The sequence below is a fragment of the Anser anser genome, assembly GCF_964211835.1.
Source record: "Anser anser genome assembly, chromosome: 4".
NCBI lineage: Eukaryota > Metazoa > Chordata > Aves > Anseriformes > Anatidae > Anser > Anser anser.
Window position 1 is genome coordinate 36,505,126 of NC_139724.1, and position 22,635 is coordinate 36,527,760.

General features: G+C 37.3%; 1 protein-coding gene across 4 annotated transcripts in view; it reads left to right on the forward strand.

Annotated features, from left to right (window-relative positions):
• Nucleotides 1-22,635, forward strand: part of ANAPC10 (anaphase promoting complex subunit 10) — a 338,817-nt gene that overhangs the window by 176,517 nt on the left and 139,665 nt on the right. For 3 of the 4 annotated variants that reach the window (XR_014583853.1, XR_014583854.1, XM_083834727.1), the window contains one exon: nucleotides 1,027-1,133. The exons of the other annotated variant lie outside the window; for it this stretch is intronic. The gene's annotated coding sequence lies outside the window, so the exon portion shown is untranslated. The remainder of the gene's footprint in view (nucleotides 1-1,026; nucleotides 1,134-22,635) is intronic. 4 annotated transcript variants of the gene reach the window in all.

The following is a 22,635-nucleotide window of genomic DNA, read 5'->3' on the forward strand; positions in this document are numbered from 1 at the left end:
TCAGCAGTACAGCACTTTGACACTTTATTCCTTGTGAGAGCAATGATCACCTACAGTATCTGTTTAGTTATGTACTTTGTTCATTTTTATACTTGTTATTAATATTACATTAATATGGAATACTTTCAGTCATGCATTGATAGGACAATGAAATTGGTTTATGTACCACTTACCTTTTGAACAATCAAGGAAAGCATGGCTTCTGGTTAGCTCTGAAACGGAAACCATTTGCCATGTACTCTAATTCTTATGTGAGAAAACATTTTTTAACCTTTCTCATAGAAGGATGTCCTGTTTCAGTGACCTTACTTGTACGGTGAGCACAATACTTGCTTGTTTGGGAAGTATTGTGAAAATGCAAAGCACTACATAAGTGCTGTTTATAATAGGATATCTTTCTGGTATTCTAGCTGCCATACTAAGATCTTCCTGGAAGTTGGCTTAACCAGGCTATGCTGGAGCTTTCCACAATGTTTAAATGAGAATAATGAATGTTTCATTGCTTCATTTGGCATGTAAGATATAGGCACTTACTGTCTATGACACTCCATAAAGTAGAAAAGAACTGTAGCACTGCAGTTCATGTTATTAAATTGTTATATGTGATAAACATGCATTTTTCATCAGTATCGTGTTCTGTTCTAACATAAAGCAACAAAACCTGAGACATATTATGCTTCGTCATATAGGTTTAATGCTTTACGAGTCTGCGTATTCATAAACATTGTGTAATGTCTATTATCAACCTGGTGAAAAACAGCTGAGGTTCTGTTGGATCAATATATGTCAGAAGCGAGTGAATACTCAATTATTCCTATTTAAGTGACTGATAAAAATTCTTCCATTTTGGTAGGCATAATTTTGCATTTTCCAAACAGGTAAAATATTCTGGAGTTTCAATTTCTTGAATTTACTTTACTTGTGGAAATAAAGCTTTGCTAAGAGACATACTGCTTGATACTATGATTTTGTTTACATATCTCTAGAAAGGAGACAATTGGAAATGATGATATCACTGTTTTACAGGTAGCCAACACCCTTGGCTTTGTGAATTTTGGCTGAGATGGTGAGGAGTGCTGCCACCCAAGTATGATTCCACCGCCAAATCCATCGATGTTTCATACTGAGAATGGGTAATTAGTTTTCACTAAAAAACTTTAGTTGACAATAAAAAATGCAGGTATTGCTACAGAAGGCTATTTGCAAAACCCATATTGAGTTTCTGGTACAATGTGCATCAAAATTAATTTTTGAATTATGGGTGAAACTGTCTGAATCACCTTGCTTTGGGAAATTTACTGATTACAATGATGATACTGGAATAAGGCACATAATGAAATAGCTGAATACAGTTATTCTCAGAGCCGGTATAATCTGCCAGTTTAATATATTTCTAGCCTTTTCTTTTAAGCCTCTTGGAACTGAATCCACCATCTGTATTCTGTATTTATTTATATGTTGCCTTGCACAGCAGCAATCTACATTTGATTTTGTCATCTAATTCATATTATGGTAGTCAACAGAGAAATATTAGAGTAAATTTTAAAGAAACTATGGAAGTAGTGTTGTATATGGAGAAAATACATGCTTCCTTCTGTTACTAAACATAAGTAGGTAGCAATTGGGACTTGTTGAACTCTGGTGTGAACTCTGAGCTACAGACTCAGAATGGTTATTTCTTGTTTTTGTGCTATAAATAGTTCTGAGTAAATGAGCAAAGATGTCACGTAATGAAAAAAGGGAAATGATAAATTAATACATTCATTTGTTTACTTATTGCTTGTCTAGATTCTAATGTGAATTTTAAATTTGGAAGAAGAAATCATACCCCTTTACATCTCTAAGAGATTGAAATTTTCTAAGTTACAGAAAAATTGAAAAATTCTAAGCTTTTGAAGTGTTCATGCTCTAACAATTAAAGAAGTAAAAATAGCTGGGTCTTGTTAAAATCAGTAGCACATTTGCTAAAACCTTTAGCAGAGACACGTATGAAGCATGGAAAATCTGTGGCAGGACTTTCGGTGATCCCCTTCTGGCCATATTCAAAATGCACTCCTAAAAAAAGAAGAGAAGGCTCATCAGCTGTTTGAAACCGTCATGTCTGTTGATTTCAGTTATGATAACTTCTACTACGTTGGAATCTGCCCCAGGTTCTTTCTCTAAAGACCCTTCAGTGCTGTCTTCTTTGAAAGGCAAAACCATACCCTTGAAACAACAAAAAATTGACTTGTGCTCCATCTTGTGCATTATTCTTTTAGAATATGAAAGTGTAGTGGTATAGTTTAATCCTGGTGGTATAGTTTAATCCTGCCATCCGAAGTGGGATCCAGTTTCTGTCCACCATCTTTGATGATCTTACAATGCCTTCTTTGCTAACCAGACTCTATTGTACTGAATTATTATATTTGTTACTTTAAATTCCAAATATAGTAATATTATTATTACCAGTAAGGCAAGTGAACCAGAAAAATGTAGCATCCTTTTCAGATTGTACTTGTAGCATTGGGACTTAGAAAAAGGAATCTCAAGTTTTTCCACCAGTAAAATTAAGAGCTTTGGTACACAAGCACATTCACTAAGAGATAAAGATCACTGTTATCTCTGTGTCACCACTTCAGAGACAGCCACCTAAAAAAGTGGTGACTTAAAGATGCCATGGAAATACCTAGAACTTTGGCTGTTTTGCTGGCCTTAACTGTAAGGAGAGTTCACCAAATCCAAAGAACTCCAAAGTGATACTTCTCCATTGCTGTCCTGGATGCTTCACATTCCATATGTCCTGCAGGAAAGAAATATCCTTTCCCCCCCCCGCCCCCCCAAGAACAAAGTGTTATTCAGCAGAGTTCACTTTGCAGGGCAGGAAGACTTTTTAAAGCTTCTAGCCTGCTGCACAAACATGTGCTGCATATGTTGTTTTCATTAGCAGTTTAAGTATCCTAGCAAGTCCTACTTAATAATCTATCTGATAAGGCTTGATTGTGCTTCACTGTGTTTAAATTTTTGGGGGAATTGTTTAGATAACAAAAGTGCTCCAGTGCCCACATTTGTGTAAAACTCCAAAATAAGAAAATGCAGTCTTTTGTATCTCAAGGTCTTAGATGAGTGAAATACCAAAAGGAGTTGCATATTGCAGTATTTTATTTAATATCTCAACATTAGCATACATGGTACCATGTTTAAATAATGTGTTTATACTTTATTTTCTGTATTTTTATTGATTGAGTTTCATAGCTCTTTGCAGTAGCAGAATCTATGGAAGGAAAAGGTAATGTAGATCATCAAAGTTTTCTCTTGGCAATACAGGATTGTGCCCTGTATTTTTGAGAGATTCTTCTGACTTTGCCAGGTTTGAACAGTAACATCAAATTAGAGGTGATGCTATTTCTATTTGGCATTACATTTTCATTAAACAGTGTGCATTGAAAATAATGTGTCCTCACAGACATTATATCCACATGGTAAAACAATATACATTACATCTTAAGAACTGATACTGGGTAACTAGTAAAGGGTTTATTATTATTATTATCGTGCGGCAACTTTCTCCTGTCTAACTGCTCTCATTTATACAGCATAAGTGATAGAATACAAGTTTTCAATGTCTACTGGGCCTGAGTCTTAATATCTCAAAGCTATGTCTTCAAGGAAAACAATTCAAGCTACAAACCATAGCTGCTGCAACAAATAAGGAATTCCAAAGGAGGTTACAAGAATCTTGTTAAAGTTAACATGTTACAGACCTTCAAAATTCTGTACTTCTGGACACATGCCTTTACCTTTCATCGGAGATATTCGTGCGTGGTTCTAGTGATAGCATTGTTGTAGCTATGGCTGTTTAGGGGCTTTTTCTGTTTACATAGAACTCTTCCTTTCCCCTCTGCCCTGGCATTATTTTCACTGTTCCCAATGTTTTTACTTAAATCCATCATTTTGATAATTTTAACTGGACAACTCTATTTCATGTACTTATGGCCCTTCATGTGAAACAGTTCTGCCTTCATTTCCTGTTTATTTTTAGTTGCTAATTTTCAGACTTTTTCCATCCCCTTGGGTTTTTTAAAATCCTGTTTGGTACAAACCAGGGTGGTCCAACTGGCAGCCCAAGGAACAATTCCATCTGGCCTGCTGCATTTGCCAAGGAGGAGCTAAGAAATGCCTGTAAGGGCATGCACTGCCCTCACAAGCAAATATTACCTATTGCTCAGATACATAACCATGCTCAAAGTCCAACTGTTGTGCCATGTCCACACAGAAAAAAAGATTGGGACTAGAATTATCCTTTTTCCTGAGCACAGCCAAATATCTAGAGGGGCTAGCCGCTCTTTTAAAACAATCTTCAAAGGGGCTGCTACAAGTGCAAACTAGCACCTGTACCTAAAAAAGCTGGGCCACCATTGTTCTTCCTGGCTAGATTGACAGGAAAACTTAAGCCCCAGATCAGTTGGAGCTGATCAGAATTTCAGTATCAACCTCAACAAAACCGGTATTATTAATTCATGGTACCATTGCAGGATTTGCAGTTGACTTCTACATGTACTGTCTGTCACTTCACTCTGTCTTTTTTCCTTAGGCAAGATGAGTATAATGATAATAACCAAGCACTGCGCATTGAAATCAGTGTAAGAACCAACTATATTTTGTCTAATTGACAATACAATTCAAAAGGATTTAATTTAGCTACTGTTTACTTACCTCTTTGTTGGAGAATATTCTACATTCAGATGTATGTGGGTACCTCACTTGAATTAAGTGCATCTGTGAACATGCAATTTCTCATAAGAAGTTATCACACAAGCTGAACTTACTTCACACACTGTATTATGTTGTACAAGAGTAGCCATCCTGTAGCAAAGTGAGCATGACTAAACATGAGCTCTAACCAGTGCGTCATAAAACAATAATATCATGTCTTTTGACGTGTATTCCATTTCCATTAAAAATATTTATAATGTTTAGCCGGAATAGAACAGACTACAGCTTGGCAAAAGACTGAAATAAGCAATCAGGAGCAATTTACCCAAGTGTACTTCTACTATAACCGTATATCACTGAGTGATGACAGCAGAGCTCTGCCAGTTTTAGTATCCTGGTTCAAAACACCGTAGCACATGGGGTTATCAAAAAGCATATAGTAGAAACATAAAAAAAATACATCATCTCAATTTTATACTAATGCCTTTTAGCCTCCTGCTACCTTTTAAGTTGTAGAAAAACACCAGATTAATGTTCATAACTTAAAACCCCTTTCCTGTTTAGAGTGTACAGCAGCACAACTGCTCTATTCAGTCTGTGCTCATTTATTTCGAAATATTTCTTCTGTTTATTGTCCTAGGCCCTCTACACTGGTCTGTAGTGTTTCCCATTCTACTCCGCATCTCCAATTTTGGTTAAAAAAAAAACTTATTTCTGATACAGATCATCTCTCCAGGGCTTTTTTTTTTTTTTGTCTTGATTAATCTCCTTTGTTTTCTGTCTCCTGTCTGTCTGTTCTTTCTTACTGTCTTCTGTCTTACTCTTTATGTTATATGTAGTTATGATGTTTTCCCTATGTCTTTGTTTCCTTTTCCTCCTTTTCCTCTTTAATGCTCAGCTGGTTTCTTTCATACTGATTTACCTCTGTCTTTGGTGTTCCTTTTCCCCTCTCTAATTTTCTCCGTGTATCTTTCAATCTGACTATTTCTGTTTCTTTTTGCCCTGTTCACTTTGCTTTCTGTCCTGCACCTCTTTTTGTTTACCTTTTTTTCCCTTAGTATTGTCTAACATCTGAGAGATGACTGATGATGACAGAAAAGAGGAAGGGAAGACAACAGCTGAAGGAATTAAGACATAAGCTAACTTTCAGAGAAGGCTTTTGTTCAGGAGCAAATAATTGAATGAAAGCATCAAACAAGAACAGCAGAAAAATAAGCCTAATTGTTCATGGCTAATTATTCATTAGTGAAACTGGATTTTACTTGAAAATTGCAGTTGGTGATGTCGTAGAAGGACTATGTGGCAGCTTACTTAAAAATAGATAAAGCTTACGTAGAGGCAAAAAAAATGTGACTATTACTTGTAGGGTGCATGTCTATGGCAATGTTTATAGAGAAAGAAATGACACTGGAGGATACGGAGAGGCTAGTGAAAGAAATAAATACAGAAATAAGACCAGGAAACTATGTGGTCATACATGAAGTATGAAAAGATGGTGAATCAGAGGCAATAAAGACTTGCATCAAGCATTTGGAGCAGGTTGAAAAACAGAAAAAGTAGCACAGAACTGAGAACAAGCAGTGATTATTCTGTTACAGAAGATGGAAAAAAGAGGAGCAGTGGAAATGGCAGCAGAACCAGCCGACTGAGGGTATCAGACACACTATTCATTGAAGTAATTTCAAGCAGGACACTAAACTATCTTGATAAGACAATGAAGTGCGAGGAAGCCAGTGGGTTTCAAAGGGGGTATGGTGCACACTGATTAAATGCTCCCTGGTCAGGATAGTAGAAAGTGTTCAACTAGAGGAATTTAGGTCATACTTATCCATTGGATAGTGGTTTCTCAGTATTTTTAAATTTACTTGTGATAGCATCCAAAGTTTTTGTCTAGATTCTATTACTTGTATTCATATTTCCTGAACAAAAATTTATTCACAGAATTGTTACCCTCATGTAGGGTATCCATCCACAGCCACAGGAAGAATCTAGCCAGCCATTGGCATGACTGGAGTAGCAGTCCTATAAAAATGCAACAAGCTTTTCAATTGCAGTATGCTCAAGGAATCAATTTTCAATATAATTGTATTTTATTATCTTCTTCAGCATTTCTGAAATGCTAGTCATGCCTCTTTGGTTAGCAAAGGTTATCTTTAGGTGGTGTGCATTATCAGAGCATATTGCTTGGCGAAAACCTGACAGTAATACCCATGCATCGTCTATAGTTTCCCAGCACAGTGAATAATTTGATGGTATAACATTTGTGGCCAGAATGTTTTTCAGCTTGAAAGCCACGTTTCCTGGAAATACTATGCAAGAAAATGGTATCACACACCTGAGTACTGTAAGTTTCATTAAATGAAGAAGAAAAAAGCATATTCTTAATTAAAACACAAACAGAGCATGCAACATTTTAGAGAAAACCCAACTTACAGGCAAAGATGGATAGAAAGGAAGACAATACATAGTAGTGTAGCCGATGCTTGCTGTGCTGAATAATTCTCACCAGTGTCTGTGGAACTTATATATAAAGAATGAAGAGTAATAAATGTTTTCTATGTTAATTGTTTTCAATTGTTCTCTCAAGGACGAGAAAAATAAAATGGATTAAAAACATTTTATTTTAAAAAAAACTAAGCAACATTTTATCTGGGAAGAGATTGCATATTGGAGGTTAATTACAGTAGTGTTATTTTAACATGGGAATGATTCATTTTTATTGCAGTTTAAAGATGATAAGGGAAAAAGAACAGGCAGTACTGTACTTTGAATAGTTACAGGCACTCATCCTCTAGTCTTACCACTCACGGTAAGTATAAGCTGTCTCAGGATCTGATTAAACCATGCATGTATATCCCTTGTTACTACATAATGTATATACCTAATCGATTTTCATGACCTGTGAATCTGTTCAAAGCAATAGCCACTGGATAGGGGAAAAAAAAACTTCCTTAGCTTGGATCATGTAGGACAAGGAATGGTTACAGCAGCTCTTTGCTTTTTCATGCTGTTCTGTCCCATTCCTTACTGTGCATTAAATTTTCTTTGAGAGTATTTGGGGAGGGAAAATACTCCAGCATGGAGCTGTAAGCTTTTTTTACAGATACAAGTAAGGACAGAAAAGATGAGTGCAATGTAGACTTCTCCTTTAAATTATGTGTTGGTTTATTTTTCCTTTATATTACTTCCATTACATGCTCATGGTGGTAGGAAAGAAATGAAGGGGATTCTCTCCCCCAAGTGAAGCAGATGTTCTACTGAGCCAAGTCTGAGATTTTGTTCTTTGTAATGAAGCAGAGGGAATGCCTATTTATGGTATTTTGCAGCTGCACTGAAGGAAATATTCTCTTCAGATCATGTTGAGTGGTTCCATAGTACACAACGTTTGTGGTCCCTCAGTTGAGCCAAGACCCATGTAAGCAACTTCTGTGCAGGCTGGACTTTAATGATCTGATCCTCAGACATGAAGACAGTGCTTCATAGGTTTTACATTATGTGAATTCAGAACTTTCTGCAATAAGCAGAATTCACTCCTGTCCTAGTGACATGCGTTACTGAATCAGTTGCTAGTTGTGCTTTTCAAGTGTAGCTCTGCGTTCAAGGAGTTACAAGGATCTCACGAGCTCTCCAAAAGAGAAAGTGAAAATTGTGATCTATACTGTATCTCCAAAGTTATTCAAGTTGGAAGTAAAAGATGGTGCAGTTTTGAGTTCTGATGCAGCGTCTTATAGTTTAGACTAAAGAGCTAAGGGTTCATCTGCTTCCAAACTAAATGTGCAAAAAGGGAATAGTATTTGAGAACCCTATACTCCTGGCTACTTCAGAACTTACGGTCCCATTAATGGACATAGGAGCTGGGGATGTCTTACTTCTTTTGTGTTCCTGTAGCCCTACATCCTAGTTCCTAGCATACACTAGTTATTTACAGGAATATCAATAAATTCTGGACAATAAGTTTGCTTTAATTAATTCAGGAATCTTTAATCTTCATAGCCTTGTTGAGCAGTAGGGTGTTTTGGCCCAAAGGGAGCAGTACATATCATTCAGAGCAAGCTTCTCTGTCCGTATATGGTACTGTGTTGCTCCAGTTAAATATACCTCAATTGAGTTGACAACACAGCATAACTTCTTGGTTGCATAATTAATGTTTTCCCCTTTTGCTTTGTTTGTGACCTCTAGCCAAACCCTGCTTTGAGTAGCTGATTTCCATGTGGGATTTTCTACGTGATTATTACTATATTAAATGAGTTCTCTGCAAACAAAAAATAATTTATTTCGTGAAATGAGCTGCTGTCTATGTCCCTGCAGAAGTATGTGTGTACTTGAAACACTGAAAGAGCAGATCCTCTTTGTCAAAAATGTCCACTGCTTAGAATTTAGGAGACTTTAGGCCTGATTGCTTATATGGTTTGGAGCTGCTTATAGAGCTTGAAGTGTGAAAAACAAAGCTCTTGTTGAGTTCTGCTGCTGTTGTAAGAACTCGCGTCTTCTGGCAGAGTTCAGAGGCAGAACACAGTTCCAATAAAGCAGCCTTCCATTGCATTGGTAAGACCTTGCTTTCTCTTTTGCCTTTCTCTTGACACACTCTACTCCCTCATTATCCATAGTGCTGCTCCTTCCCCCAGGATCACCTCCTGTTCAGCTGAACAGACTTTTAAATTCACATTCAGATGACAGGACTGATCTTTGATTTTGCCTGGTCCTTCCAGGGCACCATCTGCCTTCTGGAGCAAATGAGGCCAACGTCTAACAAAAATATCCTTATTCAAAGCTTAAGTCTTAGTCATTCCATGAACAGTGTCTTTCCTGACTGTTGAATGATCCAGGACAGCATATATTAATGTAAAAGAGAAGTCATTATGCATACAGGAATCAAAGGTTGCACAGGTGAGCTTAATACTGATATGTTCTAAATTTTGAGTAAGACTTTGCAGCATGTGTCATACTTTGTACAGATTTTAATGTAGCATCCTGTTTACAAGGTAGGATAAAGTAAACAAAGGAAGACCTTCCTGAAAAACAGAATTGTCATTAGGTGGAACTATATGGACTGCTACATCGGTATTAACAGATATTTTACAGACCTGTAGCACAGATTCTTGCATGTCTTCAAATGGAGTATCTGGCACCAGCCATAAGCTGTCATGTCTTTTGTGGGTTGGCCACAGCATAGAGAAGATGCATGCAATTTAGCAGTGACTTTCCCAACCATATACCTACAGCAGAGGGATGTTGAAAATTGAGAACTGTGTGTCCTCTTCCACGTTCTTGTGGGAAGTAGTTGTACTAATTAGTTTTCTGCACACTTTTTCCACTACTTTGCTCCTTCTGCTCTTGTCCATTAGAATATCTCACAGCAATCTTTTCTGGTAGTCCTTTGTCTGCTGTCAAACCCTCCCATCCACACTGATTCTCTTTTCACTCATTTTTTTTTATGAGCATTGTGTCTTCCAACCCTTCTTTTTCCGAGTTGTGTGTGTAACAAGAGGAACATTGAGAACACAGGAAGACTGTTCACCTCTCTTCTGTTCCAGTGCCCAGTGCCATAATTGTTTCTGGCAGCTATGAGGAGCTGTTGCAAGAAAAAGCTGTGTTCAGTTCTGGAAGACAAAATGGGAAGGCAGATTCCATAAAGGATGTTGCTTGATACCCACTTTCATTGGGTACATGCAAAGGCTTTCACTGAGCACGTGCAAACTCTTGATATTTGTCAGAAGTTTATAGCTTGTCCAAACAGGGTGAGACTGCATAGTGACAGTGAAAAGCATCCTGCCAGATTTTAATTCCTTTCTTCTAAGAAAGAAGGCTGAAGACCCTCTCAGTGAAACAGCTGTAAGAATTTTTTAACACAAGCAGAGCTGTATAATTTAGCCTTTTTATTGGTTCTTTTACAGAAATGGGGTTAAAACCATAAAATCAAAGTGTGTAATGGCATACGTGTTTAGAAGGCTCCTAGAGATAGCATCATTTGACTAACAGTACAGAAATTTCCAGATTTATCCGTAGAACAGGAGTTTCTAGGAGAAGAAACTTTTCTGGAAAAAAAAATCAGCTGAAACTTTTAATGTGTATTGGACTCTTGACATAAAATAAAGGTCATCAAGTTTCTCATCAGCATGTTTCTTTTGGGAACAGTGCAGCATTACAGTAGCTCCAAAATGTATGAAGGATGGGAAACTGAGATAACCGAACTCTTTGCCACAGTATGACCCTGGGTTTTTCCTCCCACCCAATGTAAATGATCCTTATCAGTGATGTGGATGAGGGGATCAAGTGCACCCTCAGTAATTTCACAGACAAGTTAGGTGGGGCTGTTGATCTGCTTGAGGGTGGGAAGGCTTTGCAGAGGAATCTGAACAGCCTAGATTGATGGGCCTAATTCTTCATTAGGAAGAATTTTTTCACAGAGAGGGTGATCAAACATTGGAACAGGCTGCCCAGGGAAGTGGTGGAATCACCATCCCCCCAGAGGTATTTAAGAGACGTGAACATGACACTTAAGGGACATGGTTTAGTGATGGGACTCAGTAAGTCAGGTCGATGGTTGGACTTGATGATCTTGAAGGTCTTTTCCAACCTAGATGATTCTATAAACTGTACTGAACTGTATACTTCTATAAATTGCATTCAAATGTTTATTATTATCTCCTTCTGCTTGGACTATTTCCTTTTCCCTGTTGTGTCATATTCTTTGCTCTCTGGATTCCAGATTCAGTCAGCTCAGCTTAGTTTGCAAATGTTTCATGAAGCTGTAATAAAAGCTATGTGCTCATTGCTACTAGGTAAATTAGTTCAGTTTGCTGTTGTGATAATTTGGATAATCAGGTGCCTCCCTTTCTCCTGAAGGAAGTGCATTGTTTTAGTTTGTCTGCAATTAATAAGATTGTTTCTTTTCTGTTTGATTTTGAGATATTTTTAGTGAATTAAATGATTTTGATTTTAAGCGAAATCTTAGCTGGATGGAATTAAAGCCAGACTCTGATGACTAGCAGCAGCAGCAATCTGAGAATTACAGGCATATATGCTTAATACCTCCCTTGAGAGTAGGAAAATTCTTCAAATGTTGAAACTGGCTTAAATAATTTAAATTCATAAGACTGGTAAAATTTTTTTGGCTGATAATGTTAGTCTGATTTCTTCACTTCCAATTTAATGTAAAATATTTGAAATAGTTGCTATTAGCATATTGATTTATTTGAATATCTTATTCAACAGCATGGTTTGCATCCTTATACTACTTGCATCTTAGAACTGATGAGGTGACTATTATCAAGTTGCTATAAAATTATAGTTTTGTCAAGCAAACTATTAAGGTTTTGGACATACTGTTTTTTGACATACTGGTTTTTGCTTGGTGTAATAAGAACAAGCAAAATTTCTGGCTATTTTTCCTTTTTGTTTCTGTGAAAACTGTAGGGAATGATACGGTGATGATGATGATCTTGGCTGGAAATGCTAATTCATTAACACTTTTACTGGGAATGAAGAAGAGAGAAAAAATGAATGAAAAATGAATGGGGCACTGTGACTGCATTGCAGAAGGCCAAGTTTTAAATCCCTGCTCTGACGCTAAAATAAAGGCAGACAGTGATGCTTCTTTGGTATTACTGAGTCTCTCTTCCTTGCTCTAATTTTATGGAAAAACTTTGAAACTTCTGAGGTTAATTGTAACATGGAGCAGAAATATTTTTGAGATTTCACAGTTTCACAGGAAAGGAACTATTTACCACCTAGCTATAGAGTCAACAAATATCATGAAGTAAAACCATTGTCAGCAGCATTCACTCTAAGTCAGCTTTTGTCCACATCTAAAATTTCTCATTCTTAGCCACAAGATATCCAGGATATTAATAGGATGGTGCTTATGTTTGCTTTACAAAAATGAAGGTATTTGGTCTAATGATAATGGAATCTTTAGGAATAAGAAATGGAATTTTACAACATGAAAGCTGTTAGGTAGTACGGACAGTACATTACGCTTTCATCTCTTTTTTCCTTTGACCCATCCATTTTCTTTCTGCATGATTTCAATACCTAATATCTCTGTACTTCAGCGTTTGTAGGACATTGCTATCTACCTTCTTGCAGACAGAAATAAGGAACACTATATCACACGCCCATTTGATTCCAGTGGTTTCTGTTCATTATTAGTTCTATGATAGCTTGTTTGGGGATTTCCTGTGAACTTCTGCGCTACCCCTATCAGCCCTCCTTTACTTTCTTTTTATCCTCCTCCTTTAGTCAAGCAGAGATCAGGTCTTTCTGTTCTGTCATACAGTCAAGCCACATAACTATGAGTTTGCTTTATTGTAAATACTTTTAGGTATTTATTTATTTATTTGTTTGTTGTTTGAATTCAATTTTATGATAAGAGAAATCACATGCCGACATAGACAACACACACGTGAGCTATATTTAAATAATACTGTGGATGTTGTCAAGTTCAGCAATCACATAATAGGACTTAATATATTAACATGACCTGTGCTGGTGGATTTGAGCTTCTGTGTATGCACCATGTTTAATTACATGACCACACACATTTTGTTTGACAATGCTCAGAACAGGCAAACACATACTAAGGCATGATTTCTGCTGTTGTAAGCAAGCTCATAGTACTGCATGTTCCAAAAGTTGCTCAGTACAAACTATAAGAAAATGATACTTTCAGTTTTGTTCTTTAGATAGTAACCTTGAATACAACTCTTGCTTTGTACATAAACATCCCTGCAGTGTTTTAAATTGAAGTGGATCTAGGTCCAGTCACTGGAGCGGGTCAGGGAAGCTGTTGCATGTGCTTCTTCTTACTTCCATGCAGAACCCAGGAAACATGGAAGAGGAGTTGCCTTTTGGGGACTTGAGGGGGAGGGGAAAGGCAAACATATATAAATACAAGGAATGAACTGGGACAAGAGAGGAGAGGGATGGACAGTGGGGATAAAAGAACTGTGATTGTAGGTGGAGAAAAAGAAGGAGAAAGAGCCTGGGAGCTTTTTTTTGATGGAGTAAAGTTGGTCCCTCATATGTTTACATTTAATTATGAGATTACACTATTTTTCCACAGAATTCCTACCTCATGCAGGATGCACTTAATGAGCAGCTATTAAATATATTGCTTTACTCTTATCATGCATGGCCTGAAGCCCTACTTACTGCAGACATTTTAAATCCTCATCCAAAGGCAGAATTATTCATTTCTTCAGAGATTTTTGTAAGGCCTCTGTTGCTCTAACATTTTAGGTAGGGTTGCACCAAACAACCCTAATTCCAGTACTTGCTAACTTTTCAGTACTTAAGGTTGTAGTCTTAATATTCTTTTAATGTCTTGTTATGTATAATTATACATATGCATGCATATTTATACTGTATGGTGTGAGCAAACAAATTGGTCTTACTGAACAACATAAAATTTTCTTTTGTAAGATGTGAGGAACACAAAGTTATGTGAGGGCATGAAGAACTCTAGTAGTGACTGGCAATAAAAGAAAGCAAAAATATTCCTTACTATTTTTAACCATTGTGTTACATCATGTAATTTTGCAGCAGATTAGTCATCACATCAAAAGGCTGATGGAAATAATAGTGAAAAAGACTTGGCGGACTTTGAACATGTATGAGGTAACTCTGTAAGAGTGACAAATGACTTCTGGCATTTTAAGGTGAAATGGAAAAACTACAGCCAGAATGCCTCTTTTCTGATACCTGATTGAAGTATGGTGATACCAGTGGAAGTTTGGAAGCTTGTACTGGAATTGGGTAGAGTAGAAGCATGCCAGTTACTGTCAAGTAATTTTGTCATTTTTAAGTATAAGGTAGTGTGGTCTGGAGGGCCCAAGGGAGGGATAAGCAAGACAAGGATCTTGCTGGAATAGCTAGGAGTATGATATTTAAGAGAAGGAAGGTAGTGATTACTTAATCTCATCACTGTAATGGGACAAACGTCTCCTCAGTAATATGTAATAGCAGATAATAGTCTTGAATATTCTTTGAGAAAACTCACTTTGATTTTTCTACAGAGCTCTGCAATAACATTTTGTGGTGCTGATTTAAAATTATTGACTGGCTAAAGTTGACAGTTCAGAGCTGAGCTGAGCAGTTGCCAGTAGTGAATCCCTGGAAATGCTCTATGTCGAGCATTGTATGGTTAAAATGAAAAGAAAGGGGAAAAAAAAGAATTTGAACCTATTTTTTAAAAAATTTATTTTAGGAGCAAAATAGTTTCAAGAGATATGAATAGAAAAATTTTAGAAAATTACTGTCCTGTTTCTCACTCAATTAAATTATTTGATTTGTCTGTCTTATTTCACATATCCAACATTTATGTTTACCTGTTGGGGTTTTCAGTAGGGCTAAAATGAATGGAAGCAAATAAAGCAAAACATATGGACAGTGAGGAAGTAGATGAAGCCTGCTCATGAATATATGAATTAATATTGGACTGATCAAAACAATATGTATCCCCTTTTTTTAAAAAGGATATAGCAGGTATGCATATAGTAGTAGTAACGATCATTTTTAAGGGAATTGGCTTGACAGAAAATGAGGATAAAATTTATTTAACGTTTTCAATGTATGATGAAAGAGGAATCCCAGCGTTTGTTGTTAGCTAAATATTAATAAGAAGGTTTATTTTTTGGTTTATTATATTTATTGCTTGAAGCAGAAAAAAGTAGCTGAGCAAAAATATATCTAAAAGGTTCCCTTTTCAGTAAGATTATAAAATAAAGATGAATATAGAATAGTATGCATTTTAATAAGTTACATAGTGCTTCTTAAAATCATATGTTAAGAACTAGTCTTAGAGATTTGCCCTGTCTCATTAACAACTATTTAATTGACAGAATATGAGCAATATTCAAAGTGCCCTTTTGTCTGGATCAGTGTTAGCTCCAATTTTATTTATTGTCCCCATTATTGAAGAAAATGGTGATCAGCATGTTCGGTTATGTTACAAGTGATTTTGAGGCTGCAGTTTCACAATTGGTGTAAACCAGTTTAAGTCTATTCTGCTACTGTCCCACCACTTTTCTGCTCCAGGCAATGGGTTATAATGCCTTCTGCTGGCACCAGCATTCATGCAGCTGTGTAATTGGTTGGATCAGAGAGCTGATCTGCCTGAAAACTAATTAATTAATTTTGGTAGTTTTCAGCTGAATAGAGTCAATCCATCTGATCCCAGCAATCTAGTACTGGCACAAAGGAGGGGACAAGGGCTCAAGGAAATAGAACTTTCCCTTTTGGTGGCAGCGTGGACGTGGATTGTGAAATATCCTAGTTGTGAAACTGTGCCTGAATTGTGATGAACAGCATGCTCTAGAGAGGATGGAGAAATAAAAAATGAACTAACAAGTTGTAAATGGGTACTGCATAATCAGGGGAAGTGTTTGTAGGAAACAAAACATTCAGTTCTGTTTATCATGGAGTGAGAAGGGATTATTTTTTCTCCATGGGTCTAATCCAGTTCTCTTCAGAGTCCATAGAAAAAGAAATCAGGTTTTCAGTGTAAAGTGGATTAATTCCTGCTTGATAGTAGCATGTTTCAAAATGAATAGCTAACAGAATAATAATTGCAAGAATTTTGCCAAAGAAAAAATTTGTTACTGAATATGCATTAACAAGTGAACTGATCTTAAATATAGTTATTTGAAACCGAAGCCATTAACAAAGCATATCATAGGTACAAAGTATAGTATGGCTTGCTGTTTGAAAAAAATATTTTTAAAGCTTTTTTTTTTATTTGGCTAGTAGAGGTCAGGTAACTTATACATTATTACTTGTGTGTCCTGGTCAAATACATGCTGTAATTTGCTTAAATTCCATTTTCTGATGCAAATGCTTATAAAGGGAACATGTAATTTTTTATTTTCACTGATATTAAGTTTAAAATTAGTTCCTGGGCCATAGTGGCAGTACTTGCTGAGGTGAATGCAATACGGATGCAATCACAATTAGTTATTTTCTACATCATCTATATCTTGGTGGAGGTAGGGAGATTATAACATTTATTTAACCTGGAAAACTGCAATTCACTTCTAAGCACCAAATTTCCAGAAACGTTGGAGAGTGCAATGAAGAGGCTGGGTTACAGAAATTATTTAAAAGATTATATGCTTTCAATGCAGCTGAGTGAGTAATTTGCTTTCCTGGAAAAGATTCTTGAAGTTAACTTTAGGATTCTCTCATTTAGCTGTTAGGTGAAGGTCAGTGACTAAGTCTTGCTGGCCATGTTATCTACTTTCCTTTTTCCTCTTTTGCTTAACCCACCTTCCAAGGGTGCCCTACTCATCTGATAGGCATCCAGAATTAGATTTATAAAGTTCTCTGGTCTTCTAAGTTGCTTTTCTCAGATTCATATGATTCTCCCCTGCCAACTTAGCCTTCTGTCCTCCACCCATCCCTGTTTTGATTCATTTCCCTCATGCCGCGTGCCTAAATATTGCCCAACCCATGTGGAAAGTCCTTAATTCTTGTCAAGACAGGGTCATGACTAGCCCACCCAGGAAGATCAGAACCAAGGCTCCCAAACTGGGAACAAGGCTCGCCCACCAGTATAAAAGCCATTATTCCCTCATGCTCATCCAGGCCTTTGGGTTAGCAGACAGTTGGAGCAGAGGCACAGAAAGTATGTGTTAGGAGAGATGGGATAGACTAGGAAACAGCAATAGATTTATCAGGGACATGAGGGGGAAGATGTGAAGCACACAGGGGACAACCAGGGTGGGAGGACGGGATACAAGAGAAACTCGACTGAGGTCGAACGTATGGGACAGAAAGGGCCAGTGGGTGAATAGGATAGGGGAAACCAGGCTTACTTACTTACTTAGCCAGTATGTTTCCCCTTAGTTGTGTCTGGTCATTTGGAGGAGCTGGGGAAACAAGCTTGGCAGGGGACCAGCAGGCCACCTACTCCAGCTTTCTCAGCCTCATGGGGGAGGCTTGAATTGAAAAGAATTACTGAGTAGACTGAGGCTATGCAGTGCTTAGTTGTGGGACAGGCCCACCCTCAGTTCTGTGATGCCTTTGGCCACCTCCATCAAAGTCTTTGATGAATATTGCCCTTGGTCCACTGGCTTATTTAACTGTACTGCCTATCAGTCCACATTGACCAATCCATAGCCTGTAGGATACTTGGAAAATTAAAAAAGCTAGTAAATATTAAGAGGAACAAATCAAGTTCCTTGGGGATTTGGAAAACTGAGGTCTGGCTGTACAAGATTTTTCAGGAAAGGCAACATTTTGAGGATGGCATGGACATGTAGCAGGATCTGAATAAATATTAGAAAGCTCCATTAACCCCAGCTGTGCCTTCATCATACGGTAGTAGACATATGGTATGAATATAATTACCATCTCTTATACTAGCCTCTGTTTTATATACATCTGTGTGCCCTTTCTGGGATCTGCATACAATCTGTTTCCAGCCCATGAGATATGCTTGAGCCAAGGACAGTTCCCCAGTAGTTTTATCTTTGCTAGTGCTTTCCAGGCAGCAGACATTTCCAGCTATTCTGCTACTCTATTCATCTGCTCTCAGGTAGCAAAAATGTGATGTGTATAGCGGTATCATTTCCTAGGCACATTTTATTAGACAGTAGCTTCTGTTGCCTATCCTTGGAGTCTGAACGTATCATCCACCAGAACTATTCTTCACAATAGGCTACTAAAGACATGCTTTCCTGGAAATGAATGGGAGGAGGCAATGGTCATACTGGGAAAGCTGTCATTATTTGTTAACTTAAATCTTTTTGAACTACATAAAATAGGGCAAACTATGTGGCTACCTGCACTCATGTTGTTTTGCAGATATTTCTTCTGTTACCTGAAAGAGAAGGCTTATCAAACATAGGAAAAACACCATTCTGTGGCCTCAGTCTTTTTTCTCATGCATTCTTCCACCCGTGGCATGAAGAGTCCCTTTTCTGGAGTTAAGTCATCACAGTAGGCTTTACACAGTGCTGCAAATTTCTGGTTCAAAAGCAGTTTCCTCATTCTAGTCAGGCTATGCTATTTGCTCCTTTTTTTGTGTACTTTATCCTATGGCATCTAGCCAAGTAGCATAAGTTCCTATGACACCTTCTAAAGTCCTTGACCTTTCTGATGATTGTCTGGCAGTGTATAATGAACTGGAGCAGCTGGTCCTAAATACATGGCCCTCCTATGTGATTTTTGTGTCTTGGAGTTGTCAGCAAGGTGGCATGTTTTGCTGTGAAGTGGCTAATCTCAGTTTCCTGCCTGTGTTATTGGACAGACTTCTATACAGACCATCATTTTGGTTTTCTCAGTGTTGTCAGTGGAGAATGTTCTTAGGAGTTTGTGTATTAATTAGCAAGTTTCCTTCAAGAACCCTCTTAGGCAAATGGCTACATCTACTTGTTTCCTCTCAGAGCTCATCACCAGTTCATATGGAATTACTACAGGAGAGGAACAGCAGAAACCAGGGTAAGACAAGGATGTATGTAAGAGCTATGCATTGTCCAGAAGTAAAGAAGGGCTAGGGAGAAGAAAGAGTGCCCGTGGCTCTGCTCAGAAGTAGTGGTGTGCTATGACTCTGAGTTGACCAGTGAAACAGCCTGGAAATCAGACTCTGGTGATGATTCACGTCTTGGAACTGGAAGACTGGGAAATAAATCGTAAGTGGAGAAAGAAGAGATTTATTTGGCAGTTAAAAATGGCCTACTGTCTTAGCTTAAAAAGCTGTCTTAGTATATAAACCTATATTCTGTTCATATTGAGTCAAATCATCTCGTCTACTCAAGTCCTAACTGTACAGTAAGAATGCAATGTGCTTTTCAATTAAGATGTTTTAGGCACAGTGACCTAAGATGAAGGACAGCCCATTACCTCTCCCATGTAGCAAGCAGATGGAACTGGCATGATTTAGTCTGGGTCATTGCTGAGACAGGTACTCTGGTAGAGTTCCTAAGGTGAGCACTTTTGTTCTGGGCTATGCATGCAAAGTGTAGTGAGAGAGGTAAATAGAGAGTTGTAACACCTCTGGCCATCAAGAGAGACAATCCTAATGTGGATGTATTCAGTAGAATTTGCACATCTTGCAAAGTTACTGTATCTCAAAACAGACAGATATTTAGGGAAAATGTTTTGTAGCACTTTCACAGAGTAATAATCTGGCAAAACATCAATTAAACATAGAAGTTAATTATAACACAATGTCATAATGAGCAGAATCTTTAGAATAATGAGCAGAAAGGTAACAAGATGATGTCGGATAGAACAGAATGCATGAAAGGTGAAAATACCAAGGAGACAAAAAAGTTTCCTAGGAGCCTATAGAATAAACTTCCGTAGGAGTAAACTCCCACAGGAATTAGGAGAAATCCTTTGGCTTCAGTCTGCTCATGATGGTATAAGTGAACTGAAAAAAACAATTCTGAATGTTTTAGAGGCTTCAGTGCAGACCAGGTTTGCTGCAGTGAACCTGTTTTAAACCCTTCTCTGGTCCGCTGGTCACTAGTAGCTGCAACAGCTGCTAGAACAGGATGACAAAAAGAATTGAAGGCAGATACCAGCTCCACTCAGAATGAGAGCTGAGGGCCCTCACAAAATCAGTTCTGGAACCACAGTCCTGCACGGACAGTGTCTCTTACTTGCGTTAGTTTTCCAGGATACCTGCACGATCTTACATTATGGAGCTCCAGTGTGCAAACATTCAGCCCCAGGCCTGCCCTTGACGTGTCCTCTATACGTAGATGTTGAGGTAGCAGATAGCCTGAGGTGCTGAAACAACATTTTCATTTTAATGGGGTCCATTCCTCTGGCATATTTATAACTGACTTAGGTACACTGTCTTCTGTCCTTTTGAGCTTTCTTGATGTCTCAAAGAGGACTGATTTTACACGGTCTTACTGATCATATAATTGTATGGTTTATGTGGAACTAGGGCATGAAAAATATTTTAAAGTGTATCTTGGGCATGTTACTTCTCCCAGTTAAATTGATGTTTGTCATAATTGACTCCAGTCCTGTTAGACTGGGCTCTGAGATTGTAATTAAGAACTGCAAGGGGCTTATTTTGTTCAGAATTAGTTTTGAGACATAAGTGCAACATCTTCCATTCCTTGTAGCGTGCCTGGAGCTTCTCTGTTTATATCATAGGACACACTGGTACTGTTTTAATTTTTATCTGGAAACGTAATTCTTGTTTCCTTTGGCTGAAATTGAACTGATGGAAATTACTGCTTGTAATGTCATGCAGTTACTAATTACCAGGGTAGACAACATTTCTCCAGTGTTCAGGAACTTGATGTATAGTTATGTCAAACAGTAAGTAATACTCCTTGAAGCCTGTTTCTTTATTCATGACTAGCAGATTCTAGCATGACTAGCATGATTATTTTGAGTAAGAACTTTCTGAAGCAATAACATTACAACATCCAGGAGTTTTTCATCTCTTACTCCAAATCTTCATGTTGTGCTTTTGAAATAAATTGGAGTAACAGAAAATGACTTACAAGTTCTGTTTTGTTCATTTCACTAAAAATGCTACATTTGCATGAATGTTCAAGTCTTTAATACTTCAGAATCTTTCATACTTGCTTTCAGGAAGAGTGTTGTATGGTAAATCAAATTATTGAAGATGCCTGGAAAGACTATTTCAATTGACAAAAAGTTAGATAAATATTTATTTGGCTACATTATCAACAAGTAATTTTCTTATTGTTCTACAAACTGTGACAAGACATAAACTGATAATATCACTTCTTTGACACCAGTAAATGCTGCAATTCTATTTTAGTCCTTTCTCTGAAAACTTACCATTACTTTCTAGAATGCTGATTTTCAAACTCAAAGAACCTGATTTCTTTAAAATACAACATAATTTTTTCTGGGTGACAAGTTGGAAATAAAATCAGTTGGTTTTGTGAATGATCACATTCAGAAGCTTAATTTTCTGATTGTACTCGTATGTTTTTAGCTTAAGTCCAAATATAAGCATTTGCACCCAAGCGTTTCCAATATGCAACATGGTGCTAACTTCAGTAAAATTAATCTAAAAGCAGTAAGAGAAAAAACCCAAAGGTTTTGATCACCTCAACTTCAGTCATGTTGTCAGGCTTTCTCCTGAAGCTAATACAATTTTTAAAGGCTGCAGAGAAAAAAAAAAGTATATAATTAAATTGCTTCATCATAAAGAATGAAGGGATGTCATCACAGGAACAGGAATTGCTGCTTTGTATTATGTTCTGTGACCATCGTGGGATTCACTGTTACTTCAGTCACCTTTAGATGTGTACAGATGTAGTTATGCAGGAGACTGAAATTGCTATTCCCCTGCCCCAAGATATACAGTAATTATGTGAGTATGCAAAGCATTAAGCTATGAATTGATAGTCAGAGATACAGCTGCTAAAAAGCAAATATATTTTGTGTCCATAGTAAGTATGCACATATACATAATGTGCATACTGTGTATATGTGTATACTATGTATACCTTCAAACATATTTCTACAACTCTACAGAGTATTTTCTAAGATCCATGAAAGCTATAAACTAGCTATATTTGGCCACAGGAATGGCCCTTTATATGAATTATTTTGTACCTATTGTAGTATATTTGACTAGATGATCTTGGAGGTCTCTTCCAACCTAGACAATTCTGTGATTCTGTGATTCTGTGATATTGTCTTCTCATTCTCTTTGTACCTGCTAGCATTTTGGAGCTGTCTATGAGGGAGCTAGCAATAGCTTTCTGAAAGTGCTGAACATCTTTAATCCACATTAGAGAAGTTGGTCCAAAAGGATCGGACAACCTCTGAGCTCACATAGAAATATACGTGCAACCTCAAATAAAATACATATACAGAGCTATCAGAGTAGATGAAGGATAGGAGGATTCAGCAACACATGCAATATATATCAAAACATGAAAATTCCTGGTGGCAACTTAATGTTCTTTGTTTTGGGGAGGAAGTGACTATTCATTA